Here is an 18175-nt window from a genome sequence, read left to right on the forward strand (position 1 = left end):
CCACAATGAAGAGTAGTCCCCACTCGCCGCAACTAGAGAAAGCCCACGTGCAGCAATGAAGACCCAACACAGCCAAAAATAAATTAATTAATTAAAAAAAGGTACCTCAAAGAAAATGAATCAAATATAATCACGTTCCTCCTCTTTAACACCAAGTAGCAGAATACAGTGAAGTAATACCCACAAAATCTGAGGGAAAATGATTGTGATCCAACACTCCTATATCCAGCTAAGTTGTTCTTCATATGCTGTACAACAGAAAGCATTCTCACACATTCTTCATTCTTTCAAGGACTCAGAAAATACACCATCCATGTACATTTTGTAGAACGGTATTACTCAGAGAAGTACTACTCTAAGTGACCTCCAAATGATTTAACTTAAAGAACTCTCTTGAATAAGAAAAGCCATTATAAAAGGAAGTAAGCTTATCAAATAATACAGTTTAACCCCCATGAGTTGTAATTTTTAAAAATCTCAACTAAATTGCCCTACTTATTTATTCAAAAGTTTCCTGAGAAAAAGAAACTAGGACTCATCACTTCTGTTAAGCATTTTTTTTTTTTTTTTTTGCGGTACGCGGGCCCCTCACTGTTGTGGCCTCTCCCGTTGCGGAGCACAGGCTCCGGACGCGCAGGCCCAGCGGCCATGGCTCACGGGCCCAGCCGCTCCGCGGCATGTGGGAATCTTCCCGGACCGGGGCACGACCCCGTGTCCCCTGCATCGGCAGGCGGACTCTCAACCACTGCGCCACCAGGGAAGCCCCTGTTAAGCATTTTTCAGTGAAGTTTCCTCTTGGCAAATAACACCTACTCACTTGAGAAATTTTCATCACGAATTAGAGGAGGGAAGAAATCAGCCCTCATGTGTTTGGGTTGCACACTGTAACTGTGTGATCAACTGACTTTAGTGACTCAAGCCAAGTAATAAACAAAGAGTGAACCTGAATGTCTATGCAGGACCTAACTTGATGGGGAATCAAGGGAATTCAAAAACAATCATCCAACATTACATGGTTTGGGCCTCTGTTTTTCAGAACACTATAATTTTTCACAATCTTTGCTTTGAACTTTCTGTTATTGGAATATCCCTTCCTGTGGATTCTTTTGAAAGTCTCTCATCCTGTCGCTCTGAGGATCAGATTTGTTCCAGAAGTGAAATGAAAAGACACTAGCCCTAGTAAAGATGCCTGGAGTCTAGTCCAGCTCTGCCAGTTAGGAGAGTGGTCCTTGAGCTAGTGATAGAAACACTCTTTCTGAACCTCAGTGTCCTTATTCCTCACTTCCTCAGTCAGGTTTGAATAAATTAATGGACGCACAGATGCTTTGAACATTCTCAGATACTCTTGTAAAGGTAAAATACTATTGTTATTCTTTTGATTTGAAATCACGATTGTTAAACCAGTCTTGATTACTTAGCACCCTTTATTTGCTCTTCAGATTAGTATCAACATCTTATCATGTACCAAGTACATGATCAAGTACCAGACATTTTCTGAGCTTTAAGCCAGATCTTGTTGGAGGTAAGCAGAGTTATCTCTGGCACTTCCACATTTTGGACAGGGTTTTTTCCATCTTATGGCTCCACCTGTTTCTTTGTCCTTAAAGTCGTCTCCATTCAGCAGGAGAATGGGTGGTGAAAGAGTGAGGATTGTGCTTGGGAGGTTTTTATGGACCCAGAAGTGGTTTCTGCCATGTCTGCTCATGTTCCATTGGCCAGAACACAGTCACATGGCCACACCTAAGTGTAGTGCAAGCCGGAATGGATTCTAGCTGTGGGCCAGGAAGAAAAGAACACAATTATGGGTGAGCACCAAGCCTCTGCCACATGTAAGTAACCATGTGACACCAACATTAGCTAAGTCAGAAATTATTTTTCTTTCTTTGGAATTCCTTCAGCATTTATATATCCACTATATCATGTTTTGTTGTAACATTTAATTATATATTTCCTTAGATTTATGTCTCCTGCCTCCATTTTTATATCATAAGCAGGGGTCCTGCTTCAAGTGCTTTGATATTTATAGTGCAAGCTATACAACAGGCAGCATAAATAAATTTAAAACTCATGCTGAATGATTTCAGTAAATATCTAAGAAGTTAGAATTTGCAAATCAAAAATAACTGGTTTAGTTGCTATGGTACAAATTAATGATTAAACTATATATAATATATACATTTTTTCTTCCGGTTTTATTGAGATATAATCAACATACGGGGGATACGGGTTCAAGCCCTGGTCCGGGAAGATCCCACATGCCGCGGAGCAACTAAACCCATGCATTACAACTACTGAGCCTGTGCTCTAGAGCTCATGAGCCACAACTACTGAGCCTGCGTGCCACAACTACTGAAGCCGCGTGCCTAGAGCCCATGCTCAGCAACAATAGAAGCCACCACAACAAGAAGCCTGCACACCGCAACGAAGAGTAGCCCCTGCTCGCTGCAACTAGAGAAAGCCCGTGCACAGCAACAAAGACCCAATGCAGCCAAAAACAAATTTTAAAAAAAAATTGAGATACAGCACTACATTAGTTGAAGGTGTACAGCACAATGATTTGACTTACATACATTATGAAATTATCAGAATAAATTTAGTGAATACCCATCATCTCATACAGATACAAAATTAAAGAAATAGAGAAAATTTTTTTCATGTGACAAGAGCTCAGAATTTACTCTCGACATCTCTTCATCTCTTTCATAGATAACACACAGCAGTGTTAATTATATTTATCATGTTGTACATCACATCCCTAGTACTTATTTATAACTAGAAGTTTGTACCTTTTGACTGCCTTCATTCAATTCCCCTTCCCCTTTCCCCCACCTCTGATAACCAAAAATCTGATCTCTGTTTCTATGAGTTTTTTCTTTTTGAAGTATAATTGACTTACAACACTATATTAGTTCCTGTTATACAACGTAGTCATTTGGTGTTTATGCACATTTCAAAATGATCACCATGATCAGTTTAGTTATGATATGTCACCTTGTAAAGATATTACATAGTTATTGACTATATTCCCTACACTGTAAATTTTTACCTGTGACTCATTTATTTTGCAACTGGAAGTTTGTACCTCTTCATCTCCCTCACTCACCTATTTCTTTCCTCCCCACAAACCTCCCCCCTCTGACAACCACCTGTTTGTTCTCTGTATCTATAACTCTTTCTGTTTTGTTATGTTTGTTCATTTGTTCTGTTTTTTTTAAGATTCCACACCAGGAAGATAAACCCCCAGAATGTTTGCTTTGAAGGCCAGCAAGACTTACTTTCGGGAGAGCCAGAGGGCTGTGGGAAATGGAGACTCCACTCTTAAAGGGAGCTCACAAAATCTCACAGGCTCCAGAGCCCAGGGCAGAAGCAGTAATTTGAAAGAAGCCTGGATCAGACCCACCTGCTGATCTTGGAGAGCCTCTCGGAGAGGCAGGAGGCAACTGGAGCTCACCCTGGGGACATGACACTGGTGGCAGTCATTTCCGGGAGCTCGTTCTACCACGTGGAAGCTGGTGATGGCAAGTTCCATTTTGGACTCCTCCCTCTAGCTTATTAGCACCAAGACCTGGCCCCGCTCACCAGCCTTGCTGCACCTGTACTAGGACCTTCGACCAAGCTACTAGTCTGATGGAGACACAGCCCCACCCACCAGTAGGCCTTAAGTCCCTCTAGGCCCACACCCACCATGGGGCACGACCCTGTCTACCAGATGGCCTAGGACCCTGCCCCCCACACCAGTACACCAGCACTAGCTCCAGGACCCACAGGGCCCTGCAGCCAGAGACCCAGGATCTAGCCCCACTCACTAGTGGGCCAGCACCAGCTCTGCAACACCCAGAAATGGAGCATGTCAAAGGGACACAAGGGACCAACTGAAAGAACTCCAGATAGGCAAAGCTGGAACAATTTTAGTAACAAAATTAATAACATAGTGTTGGATTATAACTCAGAGTAAAATTTGGCATATATGAGTCCACACAGATATGAATGAATTAATGAATAAACAAATAAATGGAGAAGAAACAAATCTTACTGACAGAATTCCATTTAATATATGTAGATTGGCCCTCTTCCAGGAGGTGAACTTAATCTCTACCCCTCCCCCATTCCATTCCACTTCCACCTTCATGAGAGTAGGCTAGATTTAGTGATTTGCTTCCAAAGAATAGATTACAGAAAGGGAGAAAAAAGTAACTGTTGTGTTTTTTTTGGCTGCACCGCGTGGCATGGGGGATCTTAGTTCCCTAACCAGGGATCGAACGCACGCCCTCTGCAGTGGAAGCGTGGAGTCTTAACCACTGAACCTTCAGGGTAGTTCCCCAAAATATCTTTATAATGGAGAAACCTGGCAAATTCTGCCTTAACCTAGTGATGAAGGCTAACTTCACCAGTGATATCATGTAATGTCATCTACCCCTGATATAAGAAGGGCACCTCAACTCTGAGGTGTTCTTTTCAAAAACCCATAACTCCAATCTATTTGTGATTAAAAAAAAAAAAAAAATCCTACCTTGAGAGACATTCTACAAAATATACTCCTCAAAACTGTCGAGGTCATCAAAAAACAAGGAATATCTGAGAAACTGTCACAGCCCAGGGGAGCCTAAAGAGACAAGATGATTAAATGTAGTGTGGTGCCCTGGATGAAATCTGGAATAGAAAAAGGACATTAGGGAAAAACCAGTGAAATCTAAATAAAGTGTGGAGTTTACTTAATAGTAGTGGACCAACGTTGGTTCCTTAGTTGTGACAAACATCCTATAGTAACGTAAGATGTTAACAACAGGAGAAACTGGATAAGGGGTCTATGGGCACTGTATTATTGTTGCAACTTTTCTGTAAATCTAAAATGATTCCCAAATTAAAACCTTTATTTAAAAAATTCTTACAGGGCTTCCCTGGTGGCGCAGTGGTTAAGAATCCACCTGCCAAGGCAGGGGACACGTGTTTGAGCCCTGGTCTGGGAAGATCCCACATGCCACGGAGCAACTAAGCCTGTGCACCACAACTACTGAGCCTGCGCTCTAGAGCCCGTGAGCCACAACTACTGAGCCGGCACACTGCAACTACTGAAGCCCGCGCGCCTAGAGCCCGTGCTCCGCAACGAGAAGCCACCGCAATGAGAAGTCCGCGCACTGCAATGAAAAGTAGCTCCCACTCACTTCAACTAGAGAAAGCCCGCACGTAGCAATGAAGACCCAACGCAGCCAAAAATAAATAAAAATATTTTATAAAAATTAAAAATGCTTATATACAAGGTAATTTTTTTTGGAGGGAGACTCAGGTTGTAAAATACACTTTTGTATAAATTATTCCCTCTTGAAAGTGGTCCTATCAAGAAATAGAGGGGCTTCCCTGGTGGCGCAGTGGTTGAGAGTCCGCCTGCCGATGCAGGGGACACGGATTCGTGTCCCGGTCCGGGAAGACCCCACACGCCGCGGAGCAGCTGGGCCCGTGAGCCATGGCCGCTGGGCCTGCGCGTCCGGAGCCTGTGCTCTGCAACGGGAGAGGCCACAACAGTGAGAGGCCCGTGTACCACAAAAAAAAAGAAAAAAAGAAATAGAGGCCATGAGGGTGAGGGTGAGGTGCCCTTAGAAAGGATCCCTTAATTTTATAAACTGTGTTTTAGGTCAGAAGATATTAGCATTTGGTCTAGCAACTCCACGCTAAGCATTTACGAGGAAATTTTTAGAATGTTCACATAAGCAACATTAGGGCCTGCCTGTCCTTGCCTGAGGCTTTATTCATCTGTCCTGGTACTCTGGCAGAAGCTGTGGATTTGACATCTAAAGGAATATTTTCCCGCTGATTTCTCATGCTAGCCTGGGGCCTCTGAGAACCAGGGGGTGAGCCTTCACGCGGAGCTCCGAATCTGGGGAGGGTGTGATTATGCAGACCAAGTTTTCTGCATTTTCCCTTCCTCTGCTTGGCAGCCCAAGTACAAAGTCCTGAAGATAAAAGGCTTCCATTAATACCAAACCAATGGAAGTCAAAGAAACTTCTTGACTATGGTTAGGTCCTAACTACAATTTCTTTTTCTTTCCTTTCTTTTTTTTGAACATGTTTATGAATCAAAGTCAGGATTTTGACTATGTTAGGCTGTGTTCCAGCTTCTATATTCTAGGAGTGCTGCAAAGATTCAAATGCAGCTTTAACAGTGAGTAGAAGCAAATGCTTTAATCCCTGGCAGCTCCTTTTGCAGCTTCCAAGGAAGGGAGGGAAATAGGGAAACAATAGGAACTGTCTTCTCCTTCTGTGCAACATCATTGTTCCTACCTTCATAGACATCTACGCTCTCCATTCATCATTCAAAGAGCTGTCTCCACTGCACTTCGGGGACTCACACCCACTTTTACACCGAAACCTTGTTGTCATTACGGCTCCACTTCCTTCATTAGGCTCCACTTCCTTCATTAATGTGCTCTCTGGCCACAGTCTCCTTCCTTGTTTGTTCATTTATTTATTCAAAAACTATTTATTGAGCATTAATTCTTATACGAATTAAGAGCAGGAGATGGGGTGATGCACAAGATGAAATGGATCCTGCTCTTGGGGAATTTACAGTCCACTGGAGGAGGCAGACGTAGGCGAGTAAATAAATAACTGAGGGCTTCCCTGGTGGCACAGTGGTAAGAATCCACCTGCCAATGCAGGGGACACGGGTTCGAGCCCTGGTCTGGGAAGATCCCACGTGCTGTGGAGCAACTAAGCCTGTGTGCCACAATTACTGAGCCTGCGGCTCTAGAGCCTGTGAGCCTAGGGCCCTGAAGCAGGAATGTGCTTAAAGTATTCACCATCTATGTGGCTGGAAGGCTGTGATCAAAGAACAGAATGTAAGGAGATAAGGCCAGGGAGATAAGCAGTGTCTACCTCTCAGGGACTTTGTAAGTCCTAATGAGTTTTCCTTTTCATGTCTTCAGAAGCCATCAGAGAGTTACTACCAGGGGACTAACATGATCACTTTTCTTTGGAGGGGGTAACTTTTCCATATACCCTTTACTCAAATTCATCAGTTGGTTAATTTTACCCTTATTTGTTTTCTGTCCCATCTTATACAACCTCAAAAATATCAACAGCAAAAACCTTTCCCTGGGGACTTCCCTGGTGGTGCAGTGGTTAAGAATCCACCTGCTAATGCAGGGGACATGGGTTCGATCCCTGGTCTGGGAAGATCCCACATGCCGCGGAGCAACTAAGCCTGTGTGCCACAATTACTGAGCCTGCGGCTCTAGAGCCTGTGAGCCACAACTACTGAGCCCACATGCCACAACTGCTGAAGCCCGCACGCCTAGAGCCCGTGCTCTGCAACGAGAAGCCACCGCAATGAGAAGCCTGTGCACCGCAACGAAGAGTAGCCCCTGCTCGCCGCAACTAGAGAAAGCCTGTGCACAGCAACGAAGACGTAATGCATCCAAAAAATAAATAAATAAAAGTTAAAAAAAAAACAAAAACCTTCCGCTGGACCTCCCTTTCCCTTCCAACTGCTGACCTCACTCTCTTTCTCCTCTGGCACCTTCTCCACATCCTTGCCACCAGGCTATCCTTCCTCCAACTAGATCGCTCGCCTTCTATTACCTCCTCTTTCTTCTTTATTATTATTATTTGGCCACACCGTATGGCATGTGGGATCTTAGTTCCCTGACCAGGGATTGAACCCACATCCCCTGCATTGGAAGCGTGGAGTCTTAACCGCTGGACCACCAGGGAAGACCCCTATTACCTCCTCTTCCATGTGGCTAAGGTCTATTTCTTCAGGGCTCAACTTAAAAGTTACTTCCTCAAGGAGACTTCCACTGACCTCCAAGTTGGAAAGTCTCTTTTCTGTGTTTTCCTAGAGTCGTGTACTTTCCCATCACATCATTCCTCACACCTTGTTGTAATTTACCCCTTATCAACTGTTTTCTCTCCTATGCTCCAAGAAAACAGAGACTTTAGTTTTCCTGTTCACTATGTACTCAGCATCTGACACAGTGCCTGAAACACAGTACTCGGTACATAGTTGCTGAATGAATGCGTAACTGATCTTCAGGCATTTTGGTGGCTTGCAAGGGCTATGTATTATTGAAGTGAGTGCTATATGGGATGACAGTGTTTTTGGAATCCCAAAGGTTTCTGGTAACTCTGCATATGGGTTGTTAAATTAGGAGATGAGCAGCACGTGATGAATTTGCACAGCAGTGGACACAGGAAATTGGATACCTGGCAGATTTCTGGCCTTAACGTCCAGGGCAGCTAACTCCCCACCCAGAGTCTCTTTAACAGCCCAGACTGGCTCATTCTATTGTGGACGTCTGTCTGTTTGAGGTCTTAGTTCGAAAAAGGCTTTGCACCAGCCTTTATCTGTTTCCCTGATAAGGACAACTTTCAGATGTCCAGCAGGTAGCAGAATATTACCTGGCAGTGACACTGCCCAATCTACACTGGGAAGCCTGGTTTTTAGTTATTCAAATGTAAATAACTCTCTTTGAAATAAATGTGTTTTATATTTGCTTAAGAATCAGATGTAGGTTTTAGGAAGAATGGGTCAGAGTGTGACTATTCTGACTTCTGGAAGAGAAAAGCTAACAAGGAGAGTTGGTGAGACATGGTATGGTGGTGAGGGAGATGCAAGGTCAGGAACTCCTTCCTAGGTTTTGAAATGGGCAGTGGATATGAGTAAAGCAGGTTTAGAGGAGATGAAGAAATTTTTTTTGGCACATGGTGAATCTGAGTTGCCCATGAGACATCTAAGTAGCAGTACTGAATGTATAAAATATATACATATGCATGTTCATAGAAAAAATTCTGGAAGGACACACACCAAAGTTTTAAGTTATTATTTCTGAGTGGTAGGATTATGGGTGATTTTAATTCTTTTTAGTATATACATGCTATGATGAACATGTATTATTTGTGTATCAGGGAGGCATAGGAGATGATCTTGAGGCATCCCTTGTTCCCCGTGGCACCTATCCTGAATTGCTTTCTCCTACCTACTTACCACTTTGTTTCTTGTCCATTCAAGATTTTCCTAGATTCTGACCTTCAGGACTTCTTTTTTCCCCATGTAGGGACTCTCTCTGTCCTCAGACTGGACTCCAAGCACTGTTTCCTTGGCCTTGCCACTTGTTTCTTTCTTCTAGCACAATTTGGACTCTCCCTCAGGCCATGGTGCTGCTGGCCATCCTGAATAATAGAGAAAAGATGCTGGAATATGCAGCAAGGTACTCTTCCTTGTGAAGTATTATTTCACTTTGTAGAATTCTGTAGGACTTTGAGAACTTGGGGAGAAAGATCAAAAATGCAAAATAAAGGATTGGCAAAATATGACAGACTTATGAAGTAGATGAAAAGACAAGGCTTATTTAAGATTGAATGGTTAATTATTTGAGAGGCCCTTAAAATGAGTTACATAACCAACCATTCATCTCCACTGAGGAAGAGCAAAAGAAAATATGCTTAAGTTGCAAAAGGGAGATGCCGGTTAGATCAGTAACTTTTAAACTTTTGGCAATGGAACACCTTCTTTAAATAAAACGGAACCTGGGAGTTCAATATATAAAACAGAGAAAAGGGGAATGGATAATGGAAGCCTGAGTGGGGACAGCTTAGTACAAACAGCTCTTTCACCCCTCAGAGGACTTGCCAAAGCAGTCTGAAAACCAGTGGTTTAGGTCAGGAGTCAACAAACTTTACCCGGCTGCCTGTTTTTGAATGGACCATGAGCTAGGAATGGTTTTTCCAGTCTTAAATGGCTGGGGAAAAAACGGATTATTTTATGTGCCGTGTAAAATTAGATGAAATTCAAATTTCAATGTCCATAAAGTTTTATTAGAACACAGCCAAGCTCATTTGTTTAGATATTATCTATAGCTGGTTTTGCATAATACGAGCAGAGTTAAATGGTTGCAAGAGAGCATATGGTCTGTGAAGCCTAAAATATTTACTGATCCTTTGCAGAAAAAGTTTGCCAAACTCTGGTTTAGATGAAAGAAAAGGTTTTATGATACTGCTTTTAACACTGGGATATGTGATCAATGGAGTTTATATGATTTCTCCTTTTGGAAAGCATTAAAGTTAGGCTAGGCTGTGGTTTAAAGAGGTCCTGTCTGTAGGGAGGGAAATGACTGGTCTCAACCTCCCAGGATTCCTGAGTCTGTCCCTTCCAGCCCTGGGAGGCTGTGGTTTTATCCTTGGCCTCCAGCTAGACACCTCCAGATGGCTGAAGGGAAAAGAAGGCAATTACCTGGCGGTATGCCAAAAATCCACCCCTCCCCCCTCCCACCCCTGACCCCGCATGCTCCCTTCACCTCCCAGTTTGGAGCCTGAAATTCCCGGCAGTTAAAAAAAGTATTTCCTTCAGAAGAACACAATTATGGTAAGCTCTGGCCAGCTAGTCACTACATTTCACAGGGTGGGAAAACATCTGTGATTTGGGAAGAGGAAAGAAAACCCAATTCTTTTTTTTTTTTTTTTTTTTTGTGCTGTACGCGGGGCTCTCACTGTTGTGGCCTCTCCCGTTGCGGAGCACAGGTTCCAGCGGCCATGGCTCACGGGCCCAGCCGCTCCGTGGCATGTGGGATCTTCCCGGACCGGGGCACGAACCCGTGTCCCCTGCATCGGCAGGTGGACTCTCAACCACTGCCCCACCAGGGAAGCCCGAAAACCCAATTCTAAGAATTGACGAGAGATGGAGGAAAGCTCTAAGTAAGACCATGAGAAAGAAAAGCACATCTAGAACAAGAATGAATAACAAAATCTTAATATCTATTTATGCTTTCTTTCAAATTATTACAGATCATTTAAGATCAAATCAGATCATCTTCCTTAATTTACACTTAACTACAACCCTTAGGTCCCCAGTCTAGCATTTCATAAACATTAGGTTTCTCCCATTATATTAAACAGGTGGAAGCTGGAGTTATAATTCTGTGACCATAACTCTTCTGTTCTGTGATTCTAGTTCTTCTGCTATAAAATGGGGGTGAGGGACTTCCCTGGCAGTCCAGTGATGAAGGCTCTGCTTCCATTGCAGGGGGTGTGAGTTCAATCCCTCGCGTGCCCCACAGTGTGGCCAAAATATAAGTAAATAAAAAATAACAATAATAAAATGGGGATGAGACCTTAATACCTTAAAAACCATAGGGCGATTTCTCAGCCTAAAGTATAAAGACTAGTAACTGGGGACTAAGGGAGGGAATATGTGGAGAACTGATGAATCTCAAATAATTTGTTCATTCCTACTTTACACTCCCCACTTTGTTCTTTATTTGAAAAGCCTTGGTGATTACACTGGTGAGATCACAAAGCTAACAGAAAATATATAGCCCTCCTGCCCTCTGCAGGGAAAAAATTAAACCAATAAACAACAAAACAAATAGCCGGTATCATAGCTTTAGATAAATCATACATTGTGGTAGCTTTGGACTATGGCTTTGTTTATTTTATATTAAAAAAATAAAAATAATACATGTGAAAAATAATATAAGCACATGGTTTTCATAAAATGAAATGATACAGAAAGGAATGGAAAGCAAAAATCTGTCTCCCTATTCTCTGATCCCCAAATCTCCAACTGCTCTCTCCAAAGGTGGCAACTGTTAATAGTTTTCTTGTAGATGGGTCCAGTGGAAAAAAAGAAAAGAGTTACATATAGATCCTTTCAAAGATTTTACACAAATGGTTTCACACTGTTCTGCACTTTGCTTTTTCCACTAAATAGGTACCTGGGAGATTTTTCTGTATTTTAATGGTTGCAGTTTTTGGACATATGATTATTTACTGGCCCTTATTTATAGGTTATTGGGGTTGTTTCTGGTTTGTTTTACTATATAAGCAATGCTATAATATATATCCTAGTACCTACATCTTAGTGATGTTTATGACTATATTTGTACATTAAACTAGCAATATCATTGCTTGGTTAGCCCTTTTAATAGATGTTAGCAAATGCCCTCCAAAAAGCTTCTACCAGTTTATACTCTTACCTATAATGTATGTCTGTTTTCCGACAATCTGGTCAACACTGGGTATTATTATTATATAAGGGTAATTTGATAGGGTATAACTCCTCTTACGTTTATCGATCATTTGTATACTCTTTCTAGGATTACCTGTTATTTGTATTTTTTTATCTTTTTATTATTAATTTAACCTCTTTACATATTAAACCATTTCCTTGTCATATTTTGACTATTTTACACTATTTTTGCCATACAAGTTTTTATGTGGTCAATTTTATCAACCTTTTCCCATTTTCTGAATTTCCTATATTTTAGAAAGAACTCCTCCCTGCATAATTATAAATTTCTCTGTCTCTTTTAAGACCTAAACAGCTTAATTATTTATCTATTAAAGAGGTTCTGTTCTTTTGGCCTTGTTTAGTTTGGTTTTAGGTTTTTTCTTTGCTATGTTGATTCTTAAAAGGTAAAAAAACAAATGAAAAAAAATATTTTGACTGCATGACTATCAGTTATTTTTGATTCGGCAATGAATTCAACTTTTTCGATTTGACAGTGAATTAAAACTATGTGGGCCAGCATTCTGTGGAGCAAATCAAATATCTTTACATCAGAATCTGAACCAAAAGCAGGCAGTTTACTATCCACGGGCTCAACAATCCCAATTTCCGTCCCACCTCTGAGAACATGTTTTTTAAAAGACTTCCTCAAACAACAAGGACCAACTTTAGAGCACAGGAAACTACATTCAGTGTCTTGTAATAACTTAAAATGGAAAAGAGGGCTTCCCTGGTGGCGCAGTGGTTGAGAGTCCGCCTGCCGATGCAGGGGACACGGGTTCGTGCCCCGGTCCGGGAAGATCCCACATGCCGCGGAGCAGCTGGGCCTGTGAGCCATGGCCGCTGAGCCTGTGCATCCGGAGCCTGTGCTCCGCAACGGGAGAGGCCACAGCAGTGAGAGGCCCGCGTACTGCAAAAAAAAAAGAAAAAAAAAAAAGAATCTGAAAAAGAACATAAAGAATACATATATAAATGTATCACTTTACTGTACACCTGAAACTAACACAACATTATAATTGACTATAGTTCAATTTTTAAAAAAGGTTAAAGGATTCTCTGGTGGTCCAGTGGCTAAAAATCCGGGCTCCCAATGCAGAGGGCCCAGGTTCGATCCCTGGTCAGGGAACTAGATCCCACGTGCCACAACTAAGAGTTCGAATGCTGCAACGAAGATTCCACACTCCACAACAAAGATCCCGCATGCCGCAACTAAGACCTGGTGCAGCCAAATAAATAAATATTTTTTAAAATAATAATTACTTAGAAAGTAAAATAAAATAAAAAGACTGACCTTATCTAAGATGGTGTTATTAAGGGTGCACTAGTTGCTGAAACAAACAAGAATATCTAATAGGTTGAATCATATGAAATTATCATTTATATAGGTAGAAAAGTCAAATATTGGCAGTTTCATATGGTTCAAGCTAATATAATGGCCCAAGTGTAGCAAAAGTTTATATCTTCCTCTATAAAATCCAAAATGGAAGTTCTAGATCAGTGGGTAGCTCTTCTCCAAGCCACTGGTGGTGATTCAGAGCCCCAGGTGTCTTTTACCTTGTAGCTTTTCTATCTTAACACTGGCTTCTAAGGTTACTGTGTTTGTCTGCATCAAGCCAACAGCAGGGTGATGGGGCACTGAGGAGTGCAGTGGGGGATTTTATGGACCAGGCCTCCAAGTGGTGTACATCACTACCATTCCATTGGCTAGAACTCAGTTACATGGTCACATCTAACTGCAAGCAAAGCTGAGGAATATGGTCAAGCCGTGTGCCCAGAAAGGGATAGATGGTAAATGGCTTGCTAGTGGCTGCCACACAAGGTTCCCCAATCCCTCCCACTGACTTCTCCCCTGGCATACATAATTCTCGAGTCTTAATTGTTTTTAACTAGAACAGATCTTGAGTAATAATACCTTAGATTTGTCCAGTTTACAAGGAATTTTTGCATAAATGATCTCACCTGAGTTTCCAAGAGCCCTAAGATAAACAGAGAATTATTATTTCCATTTTATAGATGCAGAAACTGAGGCTCTAAGAGGGCACAGGTTTACTTCTCCAGGGACATGAACTAGTAAGTGGTGAAACCAGCTCATACTAACAGGAAGGATACTTTATACAGTTTTGTCTTATGCAGCACTTTCATGCAGATTATTTTCATTGACCACTAGTATAGGGATCTTCCCATTCTGACAGTCGGCTTGTGGCCTCTCCGTCATGCCCAGCTGGTTATTAGCATGTTGCTGGCCCAGCAGATTATAGGATATAAATAGATGCATTTGTTGTCTGACCAATTTTTTTTTTCCCTGGAGTCAGGCACATTTAACATTCACTCTTGCTATGAAACCAAGGCCTTCTCTGCTTCTCGGCTCAGGTTAAGAAGGCAGGAGTTTTGAGGCCCCAAGAACTCACAAGATGGCTTCCCCACACTTCTATGACACAGCATGGCTCCGAGTGAGTATCAAATTGCCAAGGCTCAGAACTTCCCCAGTGGCCCAGGGGCCGAGAATCCGGCTGCCAATGCAGGGGACACGGGTTCAATCCCTGGTCCAGGAAGATCCCACATGCTGTGGAGCAACTAAGCCCATGTGCCACAACTACTGAGCCTGCGCTCTAGAGCCTGTGAGCCACAACTACTGAAGCCTGTGCGCCTAGAGCCTGTGCTCCGCAACAAGAGAAGCCACTGCAATGAGAAGCCCGCGAACTGCAACGAAGAGTAGCCCCCGCTCGCCACAACTAGAGAAAGCCCATGCGCAGCAACAAAGACCTAACGCAGCCAAAACAAAAACAAACAAAAAATCTAAATGCTGCTGTGATCAACAGATGGTAATAACTGCTATTAAAAAGAAAAAAATTGCCAAGCTTCAAAAGCTGTTGGAGAGCAGTTTTAGGATGAGGATACAGGGTACAACGGGATGCAGATGTACTAACAACTCTATTACCTGCCAAGGGGTAGGTCTCTGCTGCTGTTATTTCTGCTGTTCTCTGCTTCCTTCAGAAGAAGGGAGGGGGATGATTTCTCTTCCATAAATTCAAATTCCACTTTGCAGCTTTTGTCTTCATAATTTCCATATTCTCATCTTCTATTGGGATCTCTACTAGCGCTTCCCTGAATTTCCCCTTCCTCAAAACAGATTTAAAAAAGACCTTCATCCCAGGAGGGTGTGAGGTTTGAAGTTCACTTTGTAACCTTCCTGAGGGCAGCTGCTGCTGAATCTTCTGTTCCCTTGAGTTCTCCTGGTCATCTAACAAGTGCCCATAGTGGGTTTCCCCAAATACTTGTTGATCAACAATGTTGTAACGATCTTAGAAGTTTTCAGAGATAAAGAACAAGAATTAAAGCAAAACAAATAGCATGCTATTGCTTTAAAAAAATAAACCTTTTAATTACGATTATTTTCAAGCATACAGAAAAAAATACAATGAACATCCATATATCCACCACCACATATTTCAATAAGATTTGAATTATCTTCAGGCTATTAAGAAAATGTTTCGCTATTAAGAAAATGTTTCAACATAGAGTAGCTTGCACTTTTCAGAATCATAGAGCATTAGCATTAGAGGCATTCCTAATGATTGGAATGGCACTGACTAAGTTCCTTAACCTCTCTGTGCATTTCACATATAAAGTGGGCATAATAGTATTTGTTAGAAAGGGCTGTTTGACTAAAAGTTAACAGCACCTGACACATAATAAGTGCTCAATAAATGTTAATTATCATTTTAGGCTTACTACTTCATATTTTCCAATAAATGATAGTAGACCATAATTAAGAAACACAGAGGTGCAGCGCCATGCTTACAACCGTGCAAGTTGTTCTGTGCACAAACCTGGGGTGGGAGTCATTAATCTGTATTTTCCGGCACCTAGTGGTATAGTGTGTTGAAGAAAAGTTATCTTTTTCTACTCAAATTCCCTCTTTGGAGAAGTAGCACAGGGTTGGGTGGGAGTGTATAATCTTGAATATGATTCAGTTCTGTACTGATAAACTGGAATCCTCTTGTACATCTTGACTACAGAATTTTAAAAAATAGAAAGGGAAAATTATCAAATTTAAAACCAATTAATTCAAGTTAGTATTTTAAAAAACTTAACTACCATGTGCAAAACTGTGTTAACAAGTAAGAGGCTGGGGTAGATGCTAATAAAAAGACAAGTATGACAGTTCCTGAAACAGGAGCTTTCTCTTACCACTATTAGTTGGCATATAAATTACAATATTTTGGAGGCAAACTGACACTATTTTACACTTGATCCCTTTGATGCAGAAATTTTACATATAGAAATTTATCCTACAGGAACACAAGTACATGAAGATAAATGTACACAAACATTCACTGCAGCTTTGCAGCAAAACAGCAAAAGAAACCAGCAAAAACAAAAACTCCTAATACTCGAAAGAAAAATACTAAATAGTAAACACTTTGATATGAAAAAATGGTGAGGCTGGTATGAACACTGATTTAGCATGTTAAATTGATAGTCAACCAAAGCTAAGACTGAGAAATATGCAGCCATTTGGCTGCACTGGGTCTTCGTTGCAGTGCACGGGCTTCTCTCTAGTTGTGGTATGCAGGCTTAGTTGCCTCATGGCATGTGGGAGCTTAGTTACCCAACCAGGGATCGAACCCAAGTCCCCTAGCATTGGAAGGTGGATTCTTAACCACTGGACCACCGCGGAAGTCCCCAGAGCCAAGTTTTAATTTGTTGCCTTAGAAAGGCAACAAATGGGTTGAAGAGAATTCAAGGACAGAGAACTGGAGAAAGTGTTCTGAGGCTGGAGTTCTGGAGAGAGGACAGAGCTCAGCCAAGGTCTTGATAAGTAAGCATACTGAGGACCCAGCAGACCCTGGAGAGATACAGTAGTTTAAACCAGAAAATATAAATTTGCATTTTTGAAGGGAAGGGGATGGAGGACAATCAGTAACTTTTTAAGCACGGATTATTTTATGTGGCCTTGTCACAGAAATTCTTCAAATTTGCTAATCAAAATTAGCTACATACAATTCACTTGAGCTTCCCATTTCAGCCTAAGTTCCCAAGGCTTTTCAATAGGACAAGTGTTTTGTTTTAGCACAAAGAACCACAACCTACCTTTCGCTTAGTGTTTTTTTCTTCTTCTTTTGGACGCACGGAGAGGCTTGCAGGATCTTCATTCCCCGACCAGGGATTGAACGCAGCCTGGGCAGTGAAAGCGCTGAGTCCCAACCACTGGACTGCCAGGGAATTCCCTTGGTTAGTGTTTTAAATAGTTAGGACTTTAGCACTTAAGAAAGTGGATAGGTCTGTGATTCATCTAGGTTTCCTCCAGGCCTACAGGAGACCACTCAACGAGTAGAAGCTTGTTAATTAGTATTCTCAAGGTCTATCTTTTTTCAGATATAAAGCTTCTGGACTATACAGCCCCTAACACATCAACAGACTCCTTTCATCAAAATTTGTTAAAAATAAGTCTGGGGCTTCCCTGGTGGCGCAGTGGTTGAGAGTCCGCCTGCCGATGCAGGGGACACGGGTTCGTGCCCCGGTCCGGGAAGATCCCATATGCCACGGAGCGGCTGGGCCTGTGAGCCATGGCCGCTGAGCCCGCGCGTCCAGAGCTTGTGCTCTGCAACGGGAGAGGCCACAGCAGTGAGAGGCCCACGTACAGCCAAAAAAAAAAAAAAAAAGTCTGTTATGTCCCAAATCAAGGATGTGTCTGGAGTAGGTGGTCCAAAATGACAATATTCTCCTGGATGCAAAAACCCAGTTTTATTATATAAAATTTTCTAGAGATGGCTACATGTGCTTCATGTAGCATTTACTTCAATCAAAATATCTACGTCAAAAACGTATTTCCATCTCTGAAAATTTGTACTATTTCATTTTCTACAAACGATTGTTAGGAGGAAAGTTGACCATTGTCTCTGATTTGCAAATGAGGGATTAATGTCACGAGCTGTTGACTTGACTTGCCCAAGGTTACACGAAAAGCAGAGGTGGAACTCAAAAGCTTAGTCATTATAGCTCCTCCACTGCTGAATGCTTTTATTAAATTGGGTTTTTTCGCACCATGCCTGTGGCATACCCAAAGATGCAAGACATAAAAGTCCATGAAACTTGTAGCTGTCATGACTATATGGCTGCCATTCATTTATTATACACCATCTTTTAGAAACAAAGATTTCTCTTCAGTGTTCT

Source organism: Delphinus delphis, chromosome 7 (genome assembly GCF_949987515.2).
Source record: "Delphinus delphis chromosome 7, mDelDel1.2, whole genome shotgun sequence".
Taxonomy (NCBI): Eukaryota; Metazoa; Chordata; class Mammalia; order Artiodactyla; family Delphinidae; genus Delphinus; species Delphinus delphis.